General features: G+C 46.3%; 1 protein-coding gene and 1 long non-coding RNA gene across 2 annotated transcripts in view; both read left to right on the top strand.

Annotated features, from left to right (window-relative positions):
- The window catches only part of KAZN (kazrin, periplakin interacting protein), a 1,014,069-nt gene that overhangs the window by 81,896 nt on the left and 904,196 nt on the right, over window positions 1-27,977 (top strand). The gene's annotated exons all lie outside the window — the stretch shown is intronic.
- On the top strand, window positions 643-27,693 carry LOC112929769 (uncharacterized). The gene is made up of 4 exons (XR_003236987.2): window positions 643-814; window positions 9,830-9,940; window positions 11,328-11,411; window positions 14,753-27,693. It is a non-coding gene; the product is annotated as an uncharacterized lncRNA (long non-coding RNA).

Raw genomic sequence — 27,977 nt, 5'->3', positions numbered from 1 at the left:
CTTCACAGCGGAGATGAACCAGTGGACAGTGCTGAGGACAGTGATAATGACAATGACAGTGGTGGATTTATCAGTGTGGAAACTGAGGTATACGTTGGTTGGTAACTTGGTTAAGGTTACGTACACGATGATTGCATAGCAGAGTTAGGCAGGGAGGACAGAATTGGCCTCTGCCTCGTGCTCAGTAAAACAAGACTTTACACTGGTGCTGTGGAGTGTTTTAGGGTGTAGATGATCAAAACTAAGGGTGTCCAATTCTTATAGTACCTTTGAGATTTTCTTATCTTACCCTCCCATTCTATAGACAAGAAAACTGAGGTGCAATTATTATTGGAAGCCCAGCTACATGGAGTTTGAATTGTACATCCTGGAGTTTGTTTAGGAAGAGAAGTGGAAGGGTAGAGTATATTCCAGGATGATGATGTGCCAATGAAGAGGAGAGACCAGGGTAGGTAGAGACAGGGGTGTGTGTGCATACGTGGCTTCATGATGTGTGGTGGAGGGTGGAGGTAAAGAAGCAAGAACAGGGAAGAGGAACGTTATTGAACACATCTGATGCAGTCAGTGGTGTGCTGGTAATGAGGCTGGCTCTTGGTGGGAGGAGTGAGGTGCAGGGGGAGGGCCTGGTTTGGAGCGTTTGCCAGCTTTTGTGGTGTACGTGCTCCAACTGTGACTGCTTTCAAGCTACCAGTGTGATGTTACGGAGCACGGAGCTGGAAAACAGCATTTCTACCACACGGATGAAATAAATAACTTCAAGAGCAAAGATAAACGGTGCTATGCAGTAAAATCATTAGGAGGCAATGTATTCTGAGTATGTATTATCTTTGTCTTTAATGTAATTTATTTAATTGCAAATTTATGTCGTTCTGCTTAACTATTGGCTTACGAAGTTCCCGAATATGTAATAACTGCAGTCTGGTAGGAGCTGGCTCCAGCGCACCACTACAGGAAATCAGCCAGTATGTTTTCATGATGTCACAGAGCAGGATTTGCTTCAAACTCTTGACAGCATGTGCCTGGAGAAGTGGAAAACCATAGTGATACCACATTTTATTTTGGAATGGACCGCGTGATCTTGCTATTAGCAGAAAACAACTTGGCATCGCAGGGAGATGAGTCTTATTGTGTTTATTATGGAGCAAATGTTCTTTCCTTTTATGCTTTTTTAGAGGTCAGCTGTTCTGTCGAGCTTTGTTTGGGGTTTGACTGAGGAAAGCTGATGGCTGATTGTTTACACTTGGGGTCGTGGGGGTACTTTCTAATGACCATTGGGTAGAGCATCTCTTCCCCTTTTGGCATCTCTTCCCCCAGTTTCCTTCACCAAATACCATGGTTGACAATGTGCATCTTGACTTCTCTCCCCAGGTTCATTTTCCCTGTCTGTGTTCTGAGCCCCAGCCTCCTTGAACTGGGCACAGATGGCAATGTATCTCATTCCCATCCCTTTGTTCCTTGCTCATGCTGTCCCCTCCTCCTGGATGCCTTTCCCCCCATCATTCCCTACCCTCCTACAAATCAGCTAATTCCCATTCTTTCCAGCTAACTCTTATTTATCCTTATCTCTGAATTAAGCACTGATAGGGTTGCTCCCCAAGTGTCCAGGCTGGATGAGTGATCATCCTGCTTCAGAACAAACCTCACTTTAAACATTTCATGGAAAATGTTTGTTGTCTTTTTATTAGACTGTAGGTAACCCCGGATATGTGCACTGTTGCCTTTTAGAGCTGTTTCTAGGCATAATATAGCACATCACTGTACACAGTAGGAAATCCATAAATGCTATCTAATTTGTAAATCTTTCTTTTCCTTCTTATCAAAATTATTCTCCTCTTGAGTTATTTCTTCCATTCCCGTGTACCCAGCCTGAAATTGGGGGTCTCGAAAATCGATCTTTACTCTCCTTTTCTGGTATCACTTCTTAGTCTCTGGAAAGAAATTTCCTCCTTGTAAGTAGTTGAGTCAGGGGAGGAAAGAGATAATTTCCTAAAAGTGGTGGCTCAGAGGAATACCTTTCACTAAAGGGCTATTCCTGAATGCTGGCTGCTATCAGTCAAATCAGCCCACCTTTAGATAATGTCATTGGGAATTAAAGGCTTACAGTTTCCAGAATTATGCATCTCTGTTAGAGGCAAAATCATCCAGGAAAGTAAAAGGAAAATCTCCATGAAGGACTCTGAGCTCCCGGGGAAGGTGAAAAGCAGGAGAGGAATGAGCAAGTTACTGTACTGACGCTGCCACCTGATGGCAGGTGGGCAGATTGGTTATCCGAGAGTGTCTTTGCAGCCCATCAGAAGAGAACTTCTATATAAGCTCAGGTGGCTTCCAAGGATAAAATGAAAACAGTTCCTATTTATGTTCCTAAGTTTGGACCTGGAATCTCCATTGTTCTCTCTCCTCATCTCCCTGAGCTGAAACCGCAGTGTGACAGAGAATACAACTTGTCGACCCGACATTCCAGCTCCTGCCTGTGGTGCTCCTCCCCTACTCCATCGATGGCAGGCTTGACCGTGGGATTTGCTTTGGCCAAGGCAGTGAGAGTAGAAGTATTTTGTGTCATGTCAAATCCCATGTTTTAAGGGCTGATCTCCCAAAAAAAAACCCTGCTCTTTGAGACTGGGTCTCAGACTGAGGGCAACATGGCTGGGGCTGCAGTTGACCTGGGATGGGGTAGGGGGGACAATGAGAATGAAGTGAAATCCTTATGGTTTTAAGCCCCTGGGATGTGGAAGTTCTTTGTTACTAAGGCAAATCTTGTCCTAGAGTTTATCAGATTACCAGATTTCATAAAGAAATGAAGGGAAGGAGCTTAATTTTTTTAAAAAGGCTTTCATCAACATTAACTTATTTTATTTTATTTTTTAATTTTTATTTATTTATGATAGGCACACAGTGAGAGAGAGAGAGAGGCAGAGACATAGTCAGAGGGAGAAGCAGGCTCCATGCACCGGGAGCCCGACGTGGGATTCGATCCCGGGTCTCCAGGATCGCGCCCCGGGCCAAAGGCAGGCGCTAAACCGCTGCGCCACCCAGGGATCCCAACATTAACTTATTTTAGAGGGAAGTAAGTAGATATATAATAAACATCTCCTCTTTATGTAATTGTCTCTAACCTGGCATTATCTTTTATGTTTCTACAGATAAGTTGATTGGTGGTTGGTCTAGTCATTCTCTGAATATGTATCAAGTGCCTGCTATCATCCATGCACTGTGTTGGGTCCTGGGACATGGTGGTAAACAGACGAGGTCTTGGTCCTTATGAAGGTTTCACTTTGGTTGGGTTAGGGAAAAAAAAAAAGACTAAATAAACATGGTAACTTCAGAAAGTGATTAGATTGTAAGAACAATAAAAGAGGATAAAGTGATGAGAGTAACTGTGTAGTAAGGGAAGGGCATGGGGTCACTGAATAGCATTTTGATTCATCATATAGATGTTCCTCCTTATGCATTACAGAGAAATAGAACTGACATGCACAATTGCCTTTCCCCCCCTTTTTAACAGGATCATAGTTTTATGTCAATCCCTTTAATAATAATAATAATTTAAATAATAATAATTAATAATAATAATTTAAAGCTGAGAGCCATTTACTTTTACAGATATTCTTTTTGTGATATAAACATTCATCTTCTAATTTATCTGGAGTTAAGTCTGAATTTTATGTATAAAAGGACTTCATTCCAGTGTTGAAGAGAAATCTTCCTGAATGACATCATAAAGACTTTGGTTTCTGAAGCAGCCAGGGAAGCTCCATGACAGGGCAGTTAACTTTAGTTTGGTTCCAGAACACGGTCCCCATGTGTTCTGTGAAGCTCTGATCTAGGGCATTCCATTTTCTGATAGCAGGGCTCCCCTGCGGACAAGGTCTACCATCCGCCTCTAACAAGGCTAAGTTGAGCTCAGAGTACTAATGGTCACAGTCACAAAAAGCATACCAACTGGCTTTTATGTTTTTAAATTCAGTGAAGCCAACAAAACCATAAAAGTAGAGAATTAGTCATAATCATCAAAAGTTGACTCCTACATGTTGCAACAATTCTATTCTCCAGTCAGAATCCTAAAATGTCAAAGGTAAAAGACAAGAAGCTCATCATTTTTATAGTTATGGGAATTGAGACCAAGATTAAAATGAGTTGTTTGAGTTTGTTTGTTTGTTTATTCATCCATTCATTCAACAGGTATTTATTGAGCACCAACTCACATGGAGCTGGGCACCATGCTGGTCCCTGCAATTATAATGGGGAACAAAAGTCTTTGTTTCTAGGAAGTTTACAGGGTAGTATGTGTAGTGGGAATAAGAGCTGAAAGAAAGGCAAAGAAACTGTCCCTAAGTAACCTGATCTGGCTTTGGGGCCAGTGGCTCAGGAGGGATTCCCTGAGGAGGGGACTCTCTAGCAGAGGTCTGTAGGATGAGTAAGATTAATAAGGAAAAGGGCATATAAAGAGGGTGCTGTGAGAGCCTTCCAGGGCAGGGGGAAAAGCACCTACAAAGGAACTCTGGTGATGGGAGTATGGCATTGTCAAGAAGGTTTATGTATACAATGGAATATTCCTCAGCCATTAGAAACGACAAATACCCACCATTTGCTTCAACGTGGATGGAACTGGAAGGTATTATGCTGAGTGAAGTAAGTCAATCGGAGAAGGACAAACATTATATGTTCTCATTCATTTGGGGAATATAAATAATAGTGAAAGGGAATAGAAGGGAAGGGAGAAGAAATGGGTAGGAAATATCAGGAAGGGAGACAGAACATGAAGACTCCTAACTCTGGGAAACGAACTAGGGGTGGTGGAAGGGGAGGAGGGCGGGGGGTGGGGGTGACTGGGTGACGGGCACTGAGCGGGGGCACTTGACGGGATGAGCACTGGGTGTTATTCTGTATGTTGGCAAATCGAACACCAATAAAAAATAAATTTATTATTAAAAAAAAGAAACTGAAAGTAACTGAGGTTGGAAAGTAGAGAACAAGAAGCATATATTGTCTATGGGGAGGCTGTAGACAGTCAAGAGCACAATGAAAACCTCTAAGAAAGGAACATCATGACCAAATTTCTTCTTTGAAAAGAATATGTTAACTAGGAATAGAAGGGCACTCCATTAATACAATAAAGATTACAAGAAGCCTATAGCAAATATCATCCTTCGTGGTGAAATATTTAAAGCCTTTCCCCTTGAGACCAGGAATAAAGCAAGGATTTCTTTTATCACTACTTTCTGGAAGTTGTAGACAGTTGTAATAAGAAATAAAAGAAAAAGAAATAAAAATCATAACTATTGAGGAAAAAAAATCCACCACTATTTATAAGGAAAAATGATTATGTATAGAGAAAATCCAAAAAATCTACATACAAATTTTTTACATTAATACATGAACTTAGCACAGTTACTGGATACAACAATATACAAAAATACGTTGTTTTTAATGCTAGCAGCAATGAAAGTTTTAATAAAGGCACATTTAATAATAGCATAAGAATTTGGTATTTTGAAATAGATCTAATTAAAGTTTTAAAAATTGAACATTAATGAAATTAAAGAAGACAGATAATTAGATGGATATACCATATTTGTGGGTCAGATAATCCAGTATTGTAAAAATGTCAGTTTTTCCTGAATTGATCTATAGATTCACTGCAATCCCCTCAAAAAAGTCCTACCTTTTTGGGGCAGAAGCTGACAAGATAATTTAAAATCAATGTGAAAGTGCATAGGGTTAAGGCTAATGAAGGCAATCTAGAAGAAGAAAAAACAGATGAAGGACTCACACTGTTACATACCTAGGCTTATTATTACTATTTTTTAGGGAAACTCTTTGCCCATCATGGGGCTTAAAGTTACAACCCCAAGGTGAAGAGTTACACGCTCCACCCAATGAGCCAGCCAGGCACCCCCATACCAAAGCATATTAAAAACTATGGTAATTAAGACCTTCAAATTGACAAATGGATGAACAAAAAAAGACCAGTGGAATAGAATAGGGGATCCAGACAGAGAACACACAAACACAGTCGCTTGATTTATAAGGCAACACTGAAGTGTGGTAGTGAAATATGTGTTTGTTTGTTTTTCAAATACATGGTGCCGGTCAGTTGGATACTCATATGAAAGAGATGGCAGGTGGATTGTAGACTTAATCGTGAAAGACCAAGCAAGCAAAAATAAAACAAAACAAAAAACTGTCACAGAAGAAAATGTAGGGGAGCATGATTTTGGGGTGAGCAAAATTACGTTTAGGATACAAAAAAACTAACCAAAAAGGAAGAAGGAATAGGTAACTTGGACTACATTAATATTAAGAGCTTCTGTTCTTCAGTAGATCCTATTAAGGGAGTGAAAAGGGGAGTTCCTGGAATAAAGAAGATATTTGCAAAACTTATAGTTGACAGAAGACTCATTTCCATAAAATAAAGACCTTTATTTTTTTATTTTTATTTTTCATAAACACCTTTATAAATCAACAGTAAAAAAGGCAGGCAGAAATAGAAAAAAATGAGCAAAAGATTTTCTCATCCACCTCACAAAAAGGACTTCTAAATAGCCAAAGAGCACATGAAAACTGTTCGGCCTCATTAGGAATCAGGGAAATGCAAATTAAAAGCACGATGGTGTACATTCATGCCCCTCCACCCCCCGCCCCCGGAATAGGTCAATTGAAAGTGACAGATGATTTCTAATGTTGAAAGGGATGTGGAGCGATCAGAACAATCATACGGGACTGGGAGGAGTGCAGATGGGTCACAGCTATTTTGGAAAACCAGACACAGGTGTTTGCTTCCCCAGAGACGGGGCACACTGGAGGGGGGGCAGGTTATTGGGCAGGCAGGTGGTAGAGATGAAGTTGGGGTTCCAGAGAGAATGCCTAGGCAGTTGGCTATGTAGGTCTGGAGTCCAGAAGAAAGGCTTGAACTGAATCTTTCGAATAAAGAAATAGCAATTATCCGCATGCCAGGCACCCCTGGGCTAAACACTCTGCCCATGTCATTCAGGTCCCATGTCTACGGTGATACTGTGAGCGCGTGATGTTAACCAAAACGCAAGGTGAGCTCAGAGAAGTTAAGCAAATTTCAGATGGACTGAGCTTTAGGAGGTGGGTAGGAAGGTGAATGGCAGGGATTTCCAGATTCAGATCTTCCGACCTAAAGTTCTGAGCGTTGCTGTTGAATCCTGTGACTCAGTGGACTGCAGTGTTAGGGACCCCGGATGAGCGTGCGAGGGCCGCCACAGCATTTCTATTAGAAGAAATCTCTGAGAAAAGACTATGTCCATCTGCCTGTCTGTGAAGGAGCTCAGAGGTTTGGACTTCATGATTGTTCCAGGTCTGGTTTAGAAGATAAACTCTCAATGTTCAGCTCTCAGGAAGCCACCCGCCAGCTAAGTGACCTTGGGCAAATCACGTAACTTATCCACGCTTGTGTTCCCTGTAGTTGCGTGACAAAAAATCAACACACACGTATCATCTGACATGATTTGTGGGGCACGAATCCTGGGCACTCTTCAGCTGGGTCTTCTGCTCCTGGTCCCTCATGGGCTGATTGAAGGTCGGCCAGGGCTGAGCTGTCCTCTGAGGCTTGCCTGGGGAAGGATCTGCCTTCAAGCTCACATGCTCCAGGATCCAAACCCCTGCGGGAGATTGCACTGAGGGCCTTAACTCCTTGCTAACTGTCAGCTGGAGGCTACTCTGCGTTCCTTCTCATGTGGGGCTCTCTGTACAGTGGCTTAACTCATCAAAGCTGGCAATGAAGAGGGTCCATGAAGACTGTCTCCAGCAGGATGGAAGTTACAGTCTGAAGTGGCCTATCATGGAAGCGGCATCCATCACCTTCGCGCTATCCTATTGATCAGAGCAAGTCCCAGATCCTGCCCGCATTCAAGGGGACCACATGAGGCATGAACACCGAAGTCAGGGGTCATTAGGAGCCACTTTTTTTTTTAAATTTATTTATTTATTTATGATAGTCACAGAGAGAGAGAGAGAGAGAGAGAGAGGCAGAGACACAGGCAGAGGGAGAAGCAGGCTCCATGCACCGGGAGCCCGATGTGGGATTCGATCCCGGGTCTCCAGGATCGCGCCCTGGGCCAAAGGCAGGCGCCAAACCGCTGCGCCACCCAGGGATCCCAGGAGCCACTTTTGTGTCTGTCCACCATGATGCCTCGGTGTTCTCCTCTCTAGAGTAGGAATGGCAATAATACCGCCTCATGGGTGGTCGTGTGGAGTAAATAAGGTAATACATGTAAAGCACTTAGCACAATTTCCAGAGCATATTTATGCTCCAAAAACGGTTAGTTGCTATTTTTACTCTTCTAATTCTAAAATTGTACGACAGCGTGAAAGGATTCTCTCTCTCTTTTAAATAAATACCTTCACCAAAGATGGCCAGATTCCACTCGGGCAATTGAAACACAACACTGGTCACAAGCACAACTGGGAAGGAAGCACATCTGGTGAAAAGTGAGACAGACCAGTAACGTCCAGGTAGCCCTGCCAGGAAGTAGCAGGTATCTGTGTCTGGCACGCACATCTGAAAAGTCGGTGCCCCCACTACCTAATGGGGCCCACAGTCCCCTTTCTGCAGATGTACAGACCACGGTTCTATCACATTAGTTTCCAGATCAGCTGCAGCATGGAGATCATGTCAGAGTGCAAACACCGGCACGTTGGCGTGCGAGTACAAGTATCTGCCTTTTAGTCACGGACCAGGAAAACACGTGTTCTGTTTGCTCCTGTAACTCAGCAGGCTTTCCAGGGACCCCTTGGCAGTGGTTTTGATCGTAAGCCTGCAGGAGGCAGAGGAAAGGTGTTGGACTGGGAGTCAGGAGTCTTGGGTTTGAATCCCGACTCTGAGGACAATGATCCTTGTGCCTCTGGTCCGCTGACTTCCTCCTGGCCCTCGGTTGCCTCCTCTGGAGTAGGAGAGGTCTTACTCTTTTGCCTCTTGGACTCTTTCCCCTGATGAATTTCTTTGATTCTAAATTTAAAAGGTGTGTTGGACTTCTAAGTCTACTAGAAGTCGTTGGAGTGGCGGCCTGCGTCTCGTCCTGTACAAAGGTAGGGGGCCCAGGCACAGTGCTCCCGACCTCGGTGTTTTCTGTTCATTTCCTAACCTGGAAATCAAATTGGTTGTGCAAGAACATCTTGTGCCTAAATGCATCTGAGGATAAAAATAAGCTCCTGTGAGCTCTCCTCGGGGGTGGGCAGCTCCACATGCATCAGTAACCTCAGCTTCCCCGCGGCTGCTTGCCACACTCCCTAATGAGCTAGTACAAGGTATGCGTTCACAGAATGCAAGAACGTTTTTTTAAAAAAGAAATTTATTTATTTATTTATTTATTTATTTATTTATTTATTTATGAGAGAGAGAGAGAAAGAGAGAAAGCAGGGGAAGGGAGAGGGACAAGCAGACTCTGTGGCTGAGCGTGTAGCCTAATGCGAGGCTTGATCTCACCGCCCTGGGATCACAACCTGAGCCAGAGTCAGGAGTCGGACACTTAACCGAATGAACCCCCCAGGTGCCCCGGAATGCTAAAATGTGTTATGCAAAAGCAGACTGGGGCTGACATACCAAGCCTGCTGGGTGATAAACCTGCTGTTGCCATTATATTAAAAGAGGCCGTCCTAGGGTTTCAGGAGGGGCCGTTCATTTGTTCATCTCATTCAGACACGAGCCGAGTACTTAGTAACTAACGTGTGCCAACCCAGAGCACTCGGGGGTTCAGCTCTGAAAGGGGGTTCAGGCCTAGGACGCCTCGAGTTTAGCGGGATAGGCAAGTACAGGGATAATTGCATATATATAAACTAGGTGACTGATCACATTCTTGCTTTACAGTCACGCTACCTTTTGGTTGGAGGGTGAAGAGAGTGGTCTTTCCATAGCCAGGCGCCGTTCCAGAGGCTTTACGTGTATTAACTCCTTTAATCCTCACGACAACCCTTGGAGGTAGGTTTTAATTTTAATTTGTCCATTTTACAGTAGAAGAGATTTGGGGCAGAGGAGAGGTGGAGGTGCTTGCCCAAGGTCACACAGCGAGGACGTGGTAGGTCAGGGGCCTTCCCCAGGGGTGGGTCAGACCCCGGGGAAGCCCACAGCCCACCACGTGGAAGTCTGCGAGGGGAGGCACGTGCAGGGCGCTGCGGAGTCAATCTGGAAAAGGCCCCTGTGCACATCCACGCAGGAGGTGCCCCTGTCTGGTGGCTGAACGGTCTCTTCTGTGCCCAGAAACATCTCTGGCTCCCTGTTTGCTCTTAGCCAAGTGTGTATCCCAAGACTAAATAGGCCTTCGGCTTTCAAGAAATGCCTGAACGGTTATGCAGTTGCCAAATCAGTGACATCTGTATTATTATCTAAATAATACCTTTGAAAAATCGACTATATAATCTTCCCTTTTTACTCAGACTCATCCTACCACGGATTTGGGGCACTAGTTGTGTTTCTTCCGGATGTCCGCCGGTAGGGGCGCGGGCGGGGTGGCTCGGTCAGCTGGGCGTCAGACTCTTGGTTTCGTCCCAGGTCATGACCTCAGGGTCTCAGCGTAGACTCTGCTTAAGATTCTCTTCTCCGGGGGATCCCTGGGTGGCGCAGCGGTTTGGCGCCTGCCTTTGGCCCAGGGCGCGATCCTGGAGACCCGGGATCGAATCCCATGTCGGGCTCCCGGTGCATGGAGCCTGCTTCTCCCTCTGCCTGTGTCTCTGCCTCTCTCTCTCTCTCTCTGTGACTATCATAAGTAAATAAAAATTAAAAAGAAAAAAAAGATTCTCTTCTCCGTCTCCTTCTGCCCCTCTCCCACTCTTTCTCTCTAATAAATAAATCTTTAACAAACCAACTGCGCGACTCACATAAAAACCATCCACGGCCCGTAGAAAATCCCCCCGCGGCCCGCCACGGAGGAGCCGCCTGCCGCACCCTGTGTTGTGCCCTGCATGGCAGCGGTTGCCTGTCCCCTGTTGTGTTGCTAATGAGGTTTCATCTTGGGGACTTTTAATTTTCCCAGGAACAAGGGCGAGTGCCAACTCAGAATATGGAAGTAGTGAAATGCTAAAATACCACTTGAAATTTATGATCAGAGCTACGTTTGGGGGGAAGGCTCTCAGGATGAAGGGGTCCGGCGTGGAGACGTGAGCCTGGGGTGGGCCGTCGCAGGTGCTCAGCTCTAGTTTCCCAGGCTTACCGCCCCGTGAGAGCAGAGCAGCCTGTCCGCAGACCGACCGCCTCGGGCCTCTGCGTGGAGACGCGCTCCAGGCTCGGCCGTGGCCTCCTGAGAGCAGGGCTGAGACTCACGTGTCTCCACCAGTGTCCCTGAAGCGTTCCCATGATGTTTTGCGTTCAGGGCGGACGGCGATGCAAGCGGACATGTCGGAGGCCGTGATGAGCTGAGTAGCATTGGAGGAAGCCTGACGTCCTCCTGGGAAAGGTTAGACGAAGCATCGTGGGGCCGGAGGAAGATCCGTGTGTATTTGACCTTCCGAGCTTGATTCTGTGCCACCGGCTGAAAGCTCCTGGTGATGCCTGTGACCCTCGGCCCTGCCTCCCCTCTTCCCCCGACCTTACCTCCTTTCTCATCGTCCGCCCGTGTCTCTCCCCGTCTTTCCTGCCGCCTCCTCCACTGGAGTCACTGCTGCTACAGCTCAGCTTCTGCCCTGTAATCCCACCTCTCTCTTCACCACTGGGCCCCCAGCCCGAGGCAGGGAGACCTGAATGGCTCTGTTGGGTGGACGTGGCCCCTGCCCTTGCTGTCCCCGGATGCAAATCACAAGAAGAGGGGAAAGCTGTCCTTACGACACTTGAGGTTCCCATTGAGATTTAGAAGCCCTTGCATGGGAGATCCCTGGGGGGCTCAGCGGTTTAGTGCCTGCCTTTGTCTCAGGGCACGATCCTGGAGTCCCGGGATCAAGTCCCACGTCGGGCTCCTGGCATGGAGCCTGCTTCTCCCTCTGCCTGTGTCTCTGCCTCTCTCTCTCTCTCTCTATGTCTATCATAAATAAATAAATCTTAAAAAAAAAAAAAAAAGAAGCCCTTGCGTGGTCTGGCTGCTGCCCTCTGGTCCAGCTTTCTCTTGCCTTCTCTCCCTGGCTCATCAGGCTCCAGTTCCAGGTCTCTCCATTCCTCCCCCCACCACGCTCGTGCCTTTGCACCTGTTGCTGCTGCTTAGAGCCCCCCGCCCCGCCCCGACCCCGCACCGTGTCTTCATGTGGCCACTTCCTCTGCATCATCCCAGCCTTAGACTGATGCGAAACCTCCTCAATCCCTTTGTCTGTGGCGGGTCTTCTCTTGTCCCCTCTCTCTCCCTCGTCTTATTTCTTCATGACACTTTTGCTCTCTTAAAGCATCTTCTTTATTGGGTTATGTGTTTAGTATCTGTCTTGCCCTTGGGACTGTAGCATCTTGAAGATAGTCTCCTTCTGTGTTTCCATATGTATTCCCAGTGCCTAGAACAGGATGTGGCCCAGATCAGTTATGCAAATAATTTTTAAGATTTTATTTGAGAGAGAGTGCAAGTGGGGGGAGGGGAGGAGCAGTGGGAGAGGGACAAGCAGACTCGGTGCGGAGTGCGATGTGGGGCTCGATCCCACGACCCTGAGATCGTGACCTGAGCTGAAATCAAGAGTCAGATGCGTAACTGACGGAGCCACCCAGGCGCCCCTAGACATACAAATGTTTTTGAATGAAAGGATGGACTCATTGGTTAATGAGAGCAGAAAATAAGTGTTGGTTAAGTTCTACGGAACTGGTTTAGTCACAGTGTTGTAGAACAGATTACAGACTCTGGTAGGCTGCGTAGTGCATAAGGTGGACTAGCCTTGGAATCTGCCTAGCTAAGTCCGGGGAGGCCTAATTTAGGCTAACAATGGGTGTGTTTGGTAAAAAAAAAAAGTCCAACCAGACATGTGTCCTTGCTTTTCTTATCTTTTGCAAATCCATGGATCTAGCTGATTTGAGTGTCTCTGAGATTTTTATTTTTATTTTTTAAAGATTTATTTATTTATTTATTTATTTATTTATGTTTAAATCTTTATTTATTTTTTTTAAAATTCATGATAGACATAGAGAGAGAGAGAGGCAGAGACACAGGAGGAGGGAGAAGCAGGCTCCATGCCGGGAGCCCGACGTGGGACTCGATCCCGGGTCTCCAGGACCGTGCCCTGGGCCAAAGGCAGGCGCCAAACCGCTGAGCCACCCAGGGATCCCCTCTGAGATTTTTATTTTATGGTCTTCCTTGATTCTTTCTTGGAGAAAGGATCTTAATTATAGAAATAACAGTGGTAATAAAAACCATTTATCGAACACTTAAGGTGTGCACAGCATGCGCTAGGTGTGTTATAAGCGTCGCCTAATTTAGGACATTGTTCTGGGTTGAATTATCACCCCTCAGCCCGAAAAATCATATGTTGAAGTCCCAATCCTCAGGACCTCAGAATTATTTGGAAATGGGGAAGTTGCAGATGCAATTAAGGTCACTAGGGTGGGCCCTAACTCAGTATGACTTCCGTCTTTGTAAAAAAGGGAAATTTAGATACAGAGACTCACTTAGAGAAAAGACAAGACACAGAAGAGAGAGAGCCACCTACAAGCCACGGAGAGGGGCAGATCCTTCCCTCGCAGCCCCAGAACAAACCAACCTGCCAACATCTTGATGTTAGACCTCCAGCTTCTGGAACTAGTAAGAGTGTTGGTTGGTTGGATACCCTAAACTTATCGACTCTATATAGGGAGGTGGGATAGTGTGGGGTTCGTCAGCCTGGGCAGTGGAGCCAGGCTGCCTGCAAGCTACTGGCATTTAGTGGGCAGGAAAAAGGGCTAATTGTCCTGCAGTTCTCAGAGATTTTTTTTTTTTGCTCCTCCTACATGTTTTGTGAACCACCTGATGCGGGTGTATATGCAGGCGAAGAACCTGTTTACAACGATACGATGGTAGAATTTTTTTGTATGGTTGAATTTTTGTAGCTGCTTCACCTACATACAAATAGACTAATTTAATTCTTATTCCAAAATGCCAGTGTTGACAATATTCAACTGCTTATCTCTCGACTCCGAATGACGTCAGGGTGAACGAGTGATCGACGGATCATAGGCTAGCCCTGCCTGAGAACCTACTTTTCAAAATATACATTATTTTTTAGCACATATTCCTTGCACTTTACCTCTCCTTTACAATTAAATTCGGGCCATGAAGAGAAATCCCTACATATATTGTGAAAAGAACACTTTGGGATCCCTGGGTGGTGCAGCGGTTTGGCGCCTGCCTCTGGCCCAGGGCGCGATCCTGGAGACCCCGGATCGAATCCCACGTCGGGCTCCCGGTGCATGGAGCCTGCTTCTCCCTCTGCCTGTGTCTCTGCCTCTCTCTCTCTCTCTGTGTGACTATCATAAATAAATAAATATTTAAAAAAATTAAAAAAAATGAAAAGAACACTTCGGGTCTGATAGGGATGCGCATCTCTGCCCTGTGGCACCTCTCTGTTGATCTGAGGTCTGCTTCTTAATTTCCCTTCCCTGTGATGGCACTTCAGAGACTTGAAGAGGGCGATAGCATTCACCTGTTCACCCCTCTGTGCAGCTTCAGTTTTCCAAAATGGTCATCCTTGGCCCCTTTAATCTCTTCTCTGATGATGTGTCTTCAGGACTCCTCGCTCTCCTGGCTCTCCCCCCCCCCCCCCACCTGCCCCAAGCATGCTGCGGCTCCTCTCAGGGCCACTCCCGAGAGAAAAGCCAACCTTAAGTAGGAAACTGTAACCTGTTCTTTCAAACCTGCAGAAACAAAGTTGGGCCTCGGTTTGGGCCTTGCGTGCGGCAGGCAATGTACAAGGGCTCCATCCAGCACAACGAGAGGGATCTTGCCCCGAAAACCCTTCAGTGAGAAGAAAAGACAACCAACCAACCAACCAACCAACCAACCAGAAGTCCCCCGACAACAGTCCACAGAGGGTGTCTGTTGTGTGCTGTGTTTTTCCTCAGTGGCTTCAGGAGCTTTGCTGCGGGGTACGTGCCCCTGTCTGTCATTTGGCGGCGGATGATCATTGGAACATCATACTCCCAAGTCATGGAATTCTTACCAAAACTCAGAGAAAGGCACCAAAGAAGAAGGTTTTGGGGGGACGTGGACCTCGTTAGTACTTTTTGTAAAGTGTCTCAAACTTACATCTTGTAATTTTTGCATCTCGTTCTCCCGACAACGCCATACCCTGCCACCACCATCTTCACGCTTCCCACTACATCGCAATAGAGCGGTAGTATCTTACGCCGAGGAAGGCTCGGTGCCGTGTGGTAGCTACGTCTGCTGCAATTGTTCTGCATAATCTGGAGTTTCCTGAACAACTCGAGACGCCCAGGAGTGGAGGCTTTCAAAGACATCCTGACTAGGACTCTTGCACAGGCCGCACGGAAGTGGTGTTATCCTAAGTCAGGCAAGAGAGAACCCCCCCCACCCCCCGGTCAAAATCTCAGAGAGGCATGAGGATGCTGAGCTATCCCAGGACCCGGAGCTAAGGAGGAGAAGATGCCCGGACACACAGCTGTTGATGTTCCTGCACCGCCTAGAGCAGGGACCATTTCAGAAGACAGCGCAAGGGTCTGCAGACTCTGGGTCTGAACCCTGCCTGTTCCTTTGAGCCTGCAAGCTAAGGATGCTCTTTACATTTTTTTCATGCCTGGAAAAAAAAAATCAAAAGAAGAGTAATATTGAGTAACGTATAGAAATGATGTGAAATTCAAACATCAATGTCCATAAATAGCCTTGTTGGAAGGACCAGGACACAGCATCTAAATAAAAATGATGTTTTGGAGAAAAGTCTGAGGGCAAGGAAGTGGGGCCGTGGTTAAAATAATGAGCTCCTATCCGAGTGAATAAGATAATGCTGTCGAATGATGCCGCCCTAATCTGATTTGCACTGGGGCCAAGGCTGAAATGCGTTCTTTGGTTGAAAGGAAATGTAGCCTCAGTGATACTGATATTCAAGCAATTTACCAAGTGATAAAACCGAAGTAATTTATTATAATTTTATGATGAGATCTCTTTCCTTTGGCTTGGGAAAGATTTTATTGCCTCTAGTCTTGCAATTTCACTCTTGCTAATATTGATTTTACTATAATCTCTTTCCCTTTTTTTTTTTTTACACTCTCAAGTTATTTCTTGATTTGGACAAAATTCACATTTTAACACAGTTGAAGATGTAAAAACCAACCTTCAAGAAAACGTATTATGATAATTATGTTTTCCCACCGTTGGCCCGTAGTATGTGTGTGCCAATCGAGGAAAACGTATTTTTAAATTGCTAGGTTTTTCTCTCCCCTTGGTCTTCTTTTGGCTTCAAAAGGGGGAGCTGACGAGGACAGGAATGCTCCACGACCCCCTGTGTGTTAGGAAGGCTTCGTAGAGCTACCTGCAAAGGGGGCCTACACGCCCTCAGTGGGCCTCGGCGTCACGCAAAACCCTTCTGCTGCAGCCCTAAATGACTTTAGAAAGCCAGACGTGTTTTATGTGTGATTTTATGTAATCCCAGGAGGTACGTGGGATTCACGGTGGCAAGTTTCAGAGGAGAGAAATTAGGCTGAAATCCTTTACCCGAGCGCCCACAGCTGCTACGTGATGCAGTAAGAATCCAAGGCCAGGCTGACTCCAGGGCTCTGTGATCTTGCCACCACCTCAGGACTGAGGGCCTCTGTCGATGGCCCTTCCACCATGACCAGGGACCTGGGGACTCTGGAACCTTCCACGAAGGGCCGCGTGCACTCAGGCCTCAAAGTTCTGGTCTCTTTAAGAGCGCGCTGGTTCTAAGCCTCGTTGCTAGGCTGGCTGCGTTTCCAGGGAAGCTAATTAGAGCGTATCTCAGTTCTGCACATCTCAGGGTGGGTGTTCATTTCTCTTCTCTCCCGGTGCATGAAGTGTTGCCAGAGCCTGGTGTTAAATGAAAAGGACAATTTGGGGCTCCTAGGTGAACTGTTGCTGTGTTTATTGAATACTTGGCGCATAGTCCTAGCTGCGCCGGGGAAGACGCGAGGAACTCTTCCTGGACGAGTGGGATCTCACGCTCGGGACTGGGGCTCGCCAAGCAATTTCCTGAACGTGACCTTACGATGTGCGTTCCTCGGGGTTAAATATTGTACCCATTTCGCAGGTGAGGAGACTGAGGAGCAGTTGACTGAAATCATGTACCTGGGGTTATGACACTAAAAATCAGGGCCATGGGTGCAGCAGGCTTCCTGACTCCCAAAGGGTCAGTGTCTGGGCACATTTATGGTGTCTGTGACCCGTGCAGGCCTTCCACGAATTGTCAGACATCTCAGAGAACCTCCCTTGGAATACGTTTTCTTAATATTCTTTTATAGGCTTCCCTCAGCTATTTCCCAAATAGATATTTATTTATTTATTTAGTTAGTTATTTATAAATCTTTATTTATTTATTTTTTTTTAAATTCATGATAGACATAGAGAGAGAGGCAGAGACACAGGAGGAGGGAGAAGCAGGCTCCACGCAGGGAGCCCGGCGCGGGACTCGATCCCGGGTCTCCAGGATCGCGCCCTGGGCCAAAGGCAGGCGCTAAACCGCTGAGCCACCTGGGGATCCCCCAAATAGATTTTATTGAGGTTTTGCTTCCCCCAGACCTTTGTCCTGGTGTGATGGCCTTTGTTTCCCATTGCCTCTCAGAGCCGACACATCACCAAGCATGCGTTTTACAAAACCCACAAAACCGTACAGTTTCCATGAAGATCCAGGAAGAAAACAGAGAAACTGGGGTTTGCCCTTGTGCCAATTCTATTGCATCAAGAAAATAAGTGCAGCCATTTTTTGTGTGTATGTTTGGGATTTTATTTTATTTTTTCCTCTGGGTTAATTCTAGGGCATTAACATGAATAAAAATGCCTCTGCCGCTCTGGCAGGGTTTCTGGAACTGGCTTATCTTGATCAAGCCTGCCTCTTCTATAGTTTCTTTTAGAAATGTCTTTTTGAGATGCGCTGGCAGCCATCCTAGTCTACTTCCCGTTAGTCTGGCAGAAAGCAAGGAGAACATGTGTCTCCCCTCCTCGTTCTGGGTAGCAGGTAGTATGTTTGCAAAAATAGATCACATCCCTTGTGCTCTCTGACGGATGTTAGGCCAGTTGGAGGCAGAGGCCTGGGGACCCTTCCCTCCTCTCTACCATCTTCCCTCGCAAATGCTGTCCTTTACACGCTGGCATCTGCCCTGAGGCCGTTACTCCCTACCTTCTTCCTATTTCTCTACAGAAGACCCAGTACCCCGAGATGTGTGTCTATAAACACTTACCTCCTGATTCAGGCCTGACCCCAGAAAGCAAAGTGTGCAGCGTTAGACTCTCCAGCATAGGAAACTGATCCACCCTCCGTCTCAGGGGGGACACAGCAGTGGCATCCAGCAGGAGCCCAGCACTTCCTCTCATCCAGATACGTGCATTGGTCCTTCTTTGCCTCCCTGCACTTTCCCCTACCCTGTTTGTGCAGGCCCGGGCGGGCACAAGGTGCCTGGTGCCCAAGTCACTTTACCACCTAAGTGATAACCTGAGATTTATTATTTTATTTTTTATTTTTTCCTTTTTTTATTATAGATTTCTTTTTTTTTGGTGTTCAATTCGCCAACATATAGAATAACACCCAGCGCTCATCCCATCAAGCGCCCCCCTCAGTAACCTGAGATTTAAAGCAGGCCTGTGACCGCAGGGCGTGTTCCGTGAGACCCTGATGCCTCACCACGCTTCAGAGGCTCTCTGTTGGGTTCAATGCAGCTCTCGCCCTCTCGGCCAAAATCCTCCGCTGTGTCCTAATCCTTTTTTTCTTCTAATTTGAAAAAGCATTGTGCCCGCCTTGTGGGATTTTTCCAGTGAGGGAGAAGACTGTTGGTATTCTGTTTCCAGTTGTCGAGCTTAAACAAAGCGTGATTTATCTTCACCCAGAGCTGTCAGGCCTGGGTGCCTGGGTGCCAAGCACCCTTGCCAAGACTCCACGGAAGCCCCGTGGTGTTGCTAAGCAGTGGACACCTGAATGCAGGGAACCAGCCCGGATAACGATCATGATAATAACGACCTGATGTTTACTGAACATGTAGCCCCAGACACTGATGGAAATGCTTTATGTGAATTAACTTCTTAAATTTTTGCAAGATCCCCATCATTACATTATCTTCCCCATTTGGCAGATGAAGAAGCTGAGGCTCATTGACCTTGCGACTACTCATCACTGGCTAACATATAGTTGTTTTATTATTTATCTGTCTCTCGCTCTAGATTGTAAACTTCCTCAAGACAGGGTTTTTTGTTTGTTTGTTTGTTTTTGATTTGTTTACTGTTGTAGCCCCACCGCCTAGAAAAGCGCTGAGTACACAGCAAGTGCCTCATAAATACATGGGATGAATGAAGTCACGTGGAATGGAGACAGACAGAAGCCACCCATGGGTTGGGTTGGATTGTTCTCTAGAACCTCCGTGTGTTTATTTGTCCGCTGGCCAGTCGGCTTCACTGACTGGTCCCCCAGGGGCTCCTGGAGGTGGCAAGACGGATGCATCCTGGCGGGTGCCTCGGTTGGGAAACCTGTGACTCTCCGGGCACTGGCTGGGGCCAGGTACCGTGCCTGGCCCTCTGCACGCAAACTGTCTGCATGAATGAACAAATAAATCATCCCCGTGGCAGGCGATTCTGTGGGTGGAATTTCCCAGGAGATGGGGGTATGGGCACCGATGCCTGATGGCTCCTCCCCGGGGGAGCACGGTGACTTGTCTGCTGAGCACTCCCCACAGGCTGTGGTGCCCGCTCTCCGGGTACTTTTTGTCCAAACGGGCAGGCCTGGACCCAGTTACGCTTAATCCCATGCAGGTAAGTGCAGAGTAGATGGGAGGGGCACAACCGGGGCAAGGAGGCTTGAACATGTAGAGCAAGAGGCTGTTAACCCTTGCAAAACCAACCAACCAACCAACCAACCAACCAACCAACCCTGCCCTTTCCTTAGGAAACTTTTCCTGGCTTTCTCCACTCCCCTGACTTCCTTCCCAACCATCTCTGTTCCTCCCTTTATCAAAAGTAAGTCAAGTCATCACACTTTCTGACACAAGCTTTCCTGACGTATCTCCATCTCTTCTTCCCCCCGTCACTCAGATCCCATGTGCTTTCTTATATGTCAGTCGATTTTGTTTGAATGATTAGCCAAAGCTCCTCAAACACCAATAAAAATTCACCAAACAAAACCAAACGAGCCGGCTGAGCGCCTATATCGACATTTATATTTGCAAGATTCTTTTAGGCAGCAAAACAGGACGCGCGTAGATTATATGGGTAATTGGGGAGGGCTCATTTCCTCACGTGGATGAATGCCTTCTGGAAGGATCTCCCCCAAGGATTAATGAGAAGACTTATTTAAATAGAGAAGCCCAATTCGAACAGTTTACTCAGGTTGTTCTTGTAGGATCAGAATTCCACCTGTGGGGGAGGTTGGGGCGACAAGTCTCTTCTCTCGCCCCGTTTCTCAGCACACGTGCAGACGCGCAGCCACACGTGCACACACGTGACCACGACCTACCCTTCCAAGACACAGGTCTTCAACATGTACCTGTAAGGTGCTTAATCTGCAGCACGGATGAGTGGAGGGATTCCGATCGGTGCAGCTGGGCAGATTTCCCCTGATGAGTGAATTTAGAATGAAAAACCTTCATAAAGTGTCTGAGCTAGCGGGGCTACTGGCCTTCACTCCCCGTTTTTTTGTCCTATCTGCAGTGTGAAGCTTGTTTTGACAGCTTATGGCCTAACAGGCAGTGGGCGAGCTGATGTCATGATATGATGATGCTTGCTTCTAGGCACAACGTACCGACAAGGGAAATCAAGACAAGAGAGCGAGAGCGTATTAATCTCCAAATGTGAACCTGATGGTCTTACCCTTCCAGGGGGACGCTGTAGAACCGATGATAATAGCTATAATTTGGTAGTCGTGGTAATTTGTGTGTATGTGCATTTTAACTTTGAAGAGCTTGCTCTCATATATGGAATTAATTAGTCCTGACTAGCAAAGGGCTGGGACAAACTTGGTTCTTACTTGCAAACTTACTATTTAGAAATGACTTGTTTTATGTAAGATGATTTTAAGTCTGTATTGGATGCTTGAAAGATACCGTACACCCCCAAACGATTAATTAACTGCTACATTTCTGATGTCTTGGTGTAATTGGAACCACATCTCCTTGGTAATTGTTGCCTGCTGTTCCAGTAACATTAGATTGTCTATCTCTGTGTGTCTGTTTTGGCCAAAAGAGCAGCGTGTATTAGTAAAAAAGAAATCCCAGCGCGGAGTTGGTTAGAACCGACAGTTCTCATCTTCCCTTACCTGAACCCACTGCTTGTGCCGTAGAATGGCTACATGGCCAAGTGGGGAAACCCACAGTCCATTGCACCCAGTGGCTTGATGTGTCGGGGAATTCCAGTTGCTCCCAAACCCTTGGATTTGGGACAGCGTGAGGCCTTGGTGGGGGTACATGCTGTGACTGTATTATACCCTGGCTGATTTGGATCTTTGATTGGTGGGCTTGTAGCTACTGGCAAGAGAATGACTAGACCCTGCATTGTGTTGGGTCATCTAGAGGCACCCCAGGAAATGGAGAATGGATCTCTCCATTATAAGCATAACTCACACTGGTTTAAGCAGAAAAGGGAAAGTTTTTGGCTCATGTAAATAGAAGCTTCTGGAAAGACTGAGCAGGTGTCAGGGGCTCACTAGCATCTTCAAGACTTGGTTTCTCTTCATCTCTCAGCTCTGTCCGGCTCCGTGCTAGCTCCACTTCAGGCAGGCTCTCCACAGTGAAGAGCTCTCCCAGTGATGTCCTTATAGATGGCAACCCCAGCAGAAAGAGGGCTTCCAACAAAACCCAGATGTAAGGCTCAGTGATTGGACTTGGCTTATGGGTCCCTGTTGGAAGAATCACTGAGCCTGAGGGAATGGGATACCCTGACAGGCCAGGCTTGGGTTATGTGCCCATTTCTGAGATCTAGAGAAGGAGTAGTGAGTCTCCTGGGCCAAATTGATGGAGAGATGGGTATTCCGCAGGAGAAAAGGAGGGGATAGGGTTATCAAAGAAAAGAAGGAATGTTGCCGGGGGTGGAAGACAACAGATGGGCTCTCCTTGGAGTCACTAGACTCTAGGGTCTGACTGATTCTGCAGGGTTTCACATAGTGTTCAGAGATGGATAAAGGCACAGGTCTTTCACACCCAGACCTCATCATCTGTGGGGGGGACACACACACTCTCTCTCTCTTCTCTCACCCATCATTGAGCCCTGTGTTCAAGCTATGTGCCAACACAGCTGTTGGGAACACAAAGGAGGAAACCACCATTCTTCTTGGGAAAGTAGGCAAAGGTTTGTTTGAAGCAGGAACATTTGAACCAGGTCATGAAGGCTGAGCCCCGCGCATTTCAGGTGGGTTGGGATATTTGTGGACACCCTTCTTCTGACCATTCCTCCTTCATTAATCACCCAGCTCTCTCACCCCTAGTCTTCTATGGGCCTGCCTCAGCCAAGGTTCCCTCTCCGCCACCACGACCACCACGGCTTCACCCCACTGGCCCCCCACCAGCCAGTGGGTGATGTCAAGAATGTACACATCACTCGGTAGTTGAGAGTCTTTCGGAGCTCTTCACCTGAATGGATACTGAGCAGGTGAACGTGATTTCCCCTCTGGTTGATCCCAGGGTGCCAGATGGCTGTACTCTTGGCTAGCAGGCATTTTCCAGAGTTTTCTAGAACCGCTGTTTCCCTGCTGCTGTGAGATCTTGTCCTCAGATTATTCTAACAGGGTGTGGGGGGGGGGGCAACGGCAAAGAGTGTGTTGTTTCAGAGCTGTCAGCACTTGTCCCTTGCTCTGTGGGATTCTCAACAGCTCGGGCAGGAGCTCCTTGCAACGTCACGCTCTTTCCTCCCAGCTCACTCACCCTACGCCCCCGCCTGTAGGACAGAACCCATTTGTGCCCTCGGGTGGGCTGAACAGAAAGCATCAACTCTCTGTAAAATGTTTGAGGAATCTAGCATAATTCTTGCTGCAAAATTAAATGTGTCAAGGTAACTGGCCAGCTGCTTTGTGTAATTAAGCAGTGGAGTCTGGGTATATCGGTCCCGTTCCTTAGGGCAATCCGAAAGGCAGGATAAGTCACTTTGGTGCGCCTATCCTTCCTTAGATTTTAGATTTAATGAATTGAGCCAGTGGAGCCATTCAAAATCTGATTTCCAGGAGAGTTTCTCCTCTGTGGGTACATAGGATCTTGCGGTGTCTGGACAGAAAGTAAAACATGTAGAGCATCAAGGATATTTGTAAGAATTCCCATGATGGGTAGCACTTGTCCCTTTTCCTTTAGGTGTCTGAGAACTCTCAGAACCCGAGGGTCAACTATGTAGTTTCATATTCTGGAAATCATGAATCATCCTATGGCTGCAGCTCTGAGAGAAGGAGGCTAATTGTATCCTTTCTTTTAATTAAGCAATGCGGTGACTTTGCCGTTTGAACTCTCTTTTGTCAGCCAAGTTTCTCACCATCGTTTTTCTTTTTGTGTGCACGTGTCCAGAGTAGGGTTTTTAAGATCTTGACTCTTCATTAGTTCTTAGTTAGGCAGGGTTTGGTTGGGGGGTGTCCTCTGCAATGTAGGGTGTTGAGGCGCATCCCCGGTCTCTACTCACTGGACACCAGTTCCTCCACCCCCAGTTCTGACGACCCCAAATGTCTCCAAACATTGCCACATGTTCCCAGGGAGGTGAAATCATCCCCAGGTGAGAACCACTGTCTCAGAGTCTTGCTACGTGTGGGTCATAGATCAGAAGCACCAGCATCACCTGGGAGTGACACAAATGCTAGCCTCGTGGAAGCAGGAGAGCACCTGGGTCTTTGTGTTTTTTTCCAAGTCCCCCAGTTGATCTGATGTTGACCAAAGTATGAGAATCACCGCTTTAAAACCACAAAACCAGAAAATAAACCACCTTCTGTACTGAGGCTAGTGCCTGAACATTATTTTAAAATCCTGGAAGGGAGATTTTAGATGCAGTAATCTTGTTCAAGGACCCAAGCAAGGGGTCCTGGTGGTCAACATCTTGTCACATCTCAAGCATTGAAGGTGACAAGCCCTTCACATCCCCTCGGAAAAGCCAATTTGTTCCAAGGGCTGCATTCCAAATAGAAATTCGACAGTATTTGCAATTATGAAATGCAAACTGGAAATGGTTTTCTCTGGGGTTGATATTCTCTAAGAGGAAATGGGTTGTGAACAAACATGCTTTTTTGGGGGGTGAAGACTTCTCAGGCGCAGTGTGTCAGTTTGTTCTGTGTTGAGTTAGCCTCGATGTCAGCCAGACTTCCCATGCTGCACCTGGTAAGTAGAGAGAGAATGACAATTGATTTCGTATCTTGTTGAGTGATGGTGAGGGGTGGGTTGGGACTGCATAGTGAGTAGGGTCCTTGGGTTGTGTGTGTGTGTGTGTGTGTGTGTGTGTGTGTGTGTGTGCATGCTGGGTGTACGTTATGTGATTGTGCACTGTTTCTAGCCAATTCTTTATACAGGACAAAAATTGACTTTTCTTTTTTCTCCAGTTCATTAAATTCGGTCATGGTGTTTATATCTAATCTGAGTGATTTAAAATCTTCTTCGATAACTTCACCTTTGCAAATCCACTGTAAGCTTTGTATAAATGTTAGCCCGAAGGCTGCTATTATAAGAGAATTGGAAGGATGGAATGAGCAATAGCAATCTTGATTATTAAGGAGCCTTTGACCTATACAGACTACAGGTCTTGGAAAGAGTGGATGCGTATTATAGCACTCTTTTTTAAAACTGAAAGCAAAAGCCAAACAAACAAAACTGTGGATTTCATATGTCAGGCAGTGTAGCATTTCTCTATTACTGTGTTTTATCTGAAGACCAGAGACCTTGAGTAGTCCTCATTAGTAACATCAACACAGAGCTGTTCTCTTCATGTCTCTCGAGATTGTACCATTTCTAGTCTTGTACCTTTTCCCTCCAAATGGCTTAAATAGTTAATGACAGTGTAAAATAATAAAGACTTCCAGATTTTCTTGGAAAAGAGGTGGGCTAGTTTGGAGGAAGGATACTGATTTTTGGCTTGCAGTTGAGTTGGGTTTAAGTTCCATTTCCACCATGAAGTATCCTGGTGACTTTTGTGCAGGTTCCCTGACTGAATTCCAATGAGGAGGTTTTATCAATATCATCGTTTCATCTTCTAGATGAGGAACTGTGCCTCTCTGGGCCTCAAATACCCTCCTCATCTGCAGTGACACAGCTGGAAAGTGGCCCGGGCAGGATTCAGACCCATGTGGTCTGGTTCTGAGTTTGAGATCTTAACCCGTAGGCTGTGCCTATGTGTCTGTTGGGTGCATACTGGCTGAAAAGTGACTTGCCTGGGGGTTTATAAGACAAGTTGCAGGAGGACATGTAAGTGGAGGGAAAATTAAGGAAGGGTAAAAAGAAAAAGTCTTCTTAATAAGCAATAGAAGGTAGAAGTGAGTGGCCAGAAGCTAAATGCAAAGATCCTGGGAAGAGAGGTGGGCACATGAGGATGAGGGCTGTCACTTGGAATCAGATTGGAGCTGATCCTATATGCATGGCTGACTCTTAAACCTCTCCTGATGAGATTTTCTCCTGGGGCACTCTGAGCAGAGTCTGACAAATTAAGACAGAAACTGATGGAGAACATTGAAATGTTACCAAACCCCAGTTTCTCAGACTACTGGGAACTCTGGGTTGTCATGATAACCAAGGGACATGATGGGTAGCGACAGGACAGGACAGGGATGCCAAGCCTCATACAGAGTGCAGGGAAATCCCACGCAGTACAGCACCATCCCACCCAAATGACTAGAGCACTCCACTGAAAAATGTCAGAGGAAATCCTGCTTCGGCCTGTCTTATTGGAGGTGTGGTCCAGCCAGAGCGGGAGACGCTCATATGCTGACAAGAGAGAAACTCCAAGCCCATGACCCAGAAAAAGACCAATGCAGAAGGACGTTCACGGCAGTCTTGTTTATCAACAGCGACAAATTGGAGGCAACCCAGACGCCCTACAACATGGAACTAAATTATGATTAATTGTCTCAGTGAAAGTTTATGCAGACATTTAAAGTGATGGCCATGAAGACGATGTAGCATTCTGGGAAGTGTTGCTAATATAAAACTCCTTCAAAATGCCAAAATTATTTGACTCTCCGTGTCTCTCATGAATAAACAAAATCTTTAAAAAATACCAAAATTATTTGAAAGTTTCCATGTATTCATGCAGAAAGACTAAGAGGAAACAGAAAAACGAAACAGCAAATTAGCCTTGGAGGCAGTCAAGATATTGATGATTATTTCCTGTAAAAATTATCTAGTTAGTAGCATGTCTGTTTCATTCATTTAGAAAAAAAAAAAATCAAGGGATGTGTTCAGTCCTTATCCCTGTGACAATGGTCACCTGACAAGGGGCGGGAGTGCGTACCTCACCAGGTGCACGGAACTGGCAGGTGAATACTGGAGGTCCATCCTGGAGCAGGTGTGGAGCTTAAAATGAATTAGAACCCAGTTGTCAATTGTGGAGGTGGCCGAACATGGAGTCAAGGTGTGGGTTTATCCAGGGGAGGGAGTGGTACATTTGTACAAGAGAACTGGCTATTCAAAATCTGGGATCTCACCCCCGGCTGGACATTGGAATAAACTGGAGAGTGCGAAAACACTGATGCCTGGGCCCTACCCCTGGCCAATTCACCAAATTGTCGAAACTGACAACAAGGCATGAGTATTTTTAATAATGTCTCCAGCTGACTATCCTATATACCTGGGATGGAAGGCCAAGGGTCCCAAGAGGGAAGGAGCCACCTTAGAAAATGTCCCCATGAGATATTTGGTCTTTGGAGTAACTGCCCTGTCTTCCTGCTACATTTTTCCTTGGCTCCCTAAAGAATTCTGAGCAGAACAGGCCACTGATGAGTTCGTTGGTCCAGGGGGGAAGACATTTCTTGGATTTGAACTTGGAGAGAGGGGGGTGGTCAAAAAGATGACTGTCATCTGCCTCACACAGCAGTGATCACTAGAGCCTTACTGCCTGTCTGAAGACCCTGGCTTCCGTGCTTCTCAGCGGAAGAGCACTGGGCAAGTACCCAGTCTGCAGGGGAGCTCTACTCAGGCCTGTCTAAAGAAGATTTGGAAATTCCTTATCTTTCTGACTCTGTGTCTTTATTTTGACAATAGATCCTCTTGACTCAAGGTGTGGTTGGTAGACCAGCCATGTGAGCATCACCTAGGAACAGAGACACAGAATTCTAGGCTCCAGTGCAAACTTAAGCAGAACCTGCATTGTGACAAGATTTCAGGATTTTCATATGCACCTTAAAGTTGGAGAAATGTGGCTATAGACCAGCGCTATCCGATAAAACTTCTTGCAGTGATGGAAATTTCTGGATCCGCACCATCCAGTATGGTGGATACATCACCACATGTGGTCATTGAGCACTTGAAGGGTGACTAAGAAGCTGAATTTCAAATTTAGTTGTAATCGTGTTACATTTAAACAGCCCAAAGGGCTAATGGCTATCGTATTAGATAGCTCTAGATCCTTCTAAAGTTTGGCTCCATCTTACATCTCCAGTGGGCCATCTACATGATCATACCTTGTCCTTCCAAGAAGGAGAAGAAGAGGAAGAAGAGGAAGAAGATGAAGAGGAAGAAAAAGAGGAAGAAGAAGAAGAAGAAGAAGAAGAAGAAGAAGAAGAAGAAGTAGAAGGAGGAGGAGGAGGAGGAGGAGGAAGAGGAGGAAGAAGAATGATAATTCCTTGAGCCTTATCTGTGTCCCAGGCTAAGTTGTTTATATGCATCATTTCATTTAATCCTCACAACAAAAGGGTAGAGACTTCCATGGATTTGGTCACCGTTAATTCTCAAGTATTTGGGATGGTGAGTGGCACGTAGTAGATGTCCAAGGAAATATCTGTTGAATGGAAGAACTGTTTTCCGCACTTTA

This window comes from Vulpes vulpes, chromosome 2 (assembly GCF_048418805.1).
Source record: "Vulpes vulpes isolate BD-2025 chromosome 2, VulVul3, whole genome shotgun sequence".
Lineage (NCBI taxonomy): Eukaryota > Metazoa > Chordata > Mammalia > Carnivora > Canidae > Vulpes > Vulpes vulpes.
This window is presented reverse-complemented; position numbering and strand designations above follow the sequence as displayed.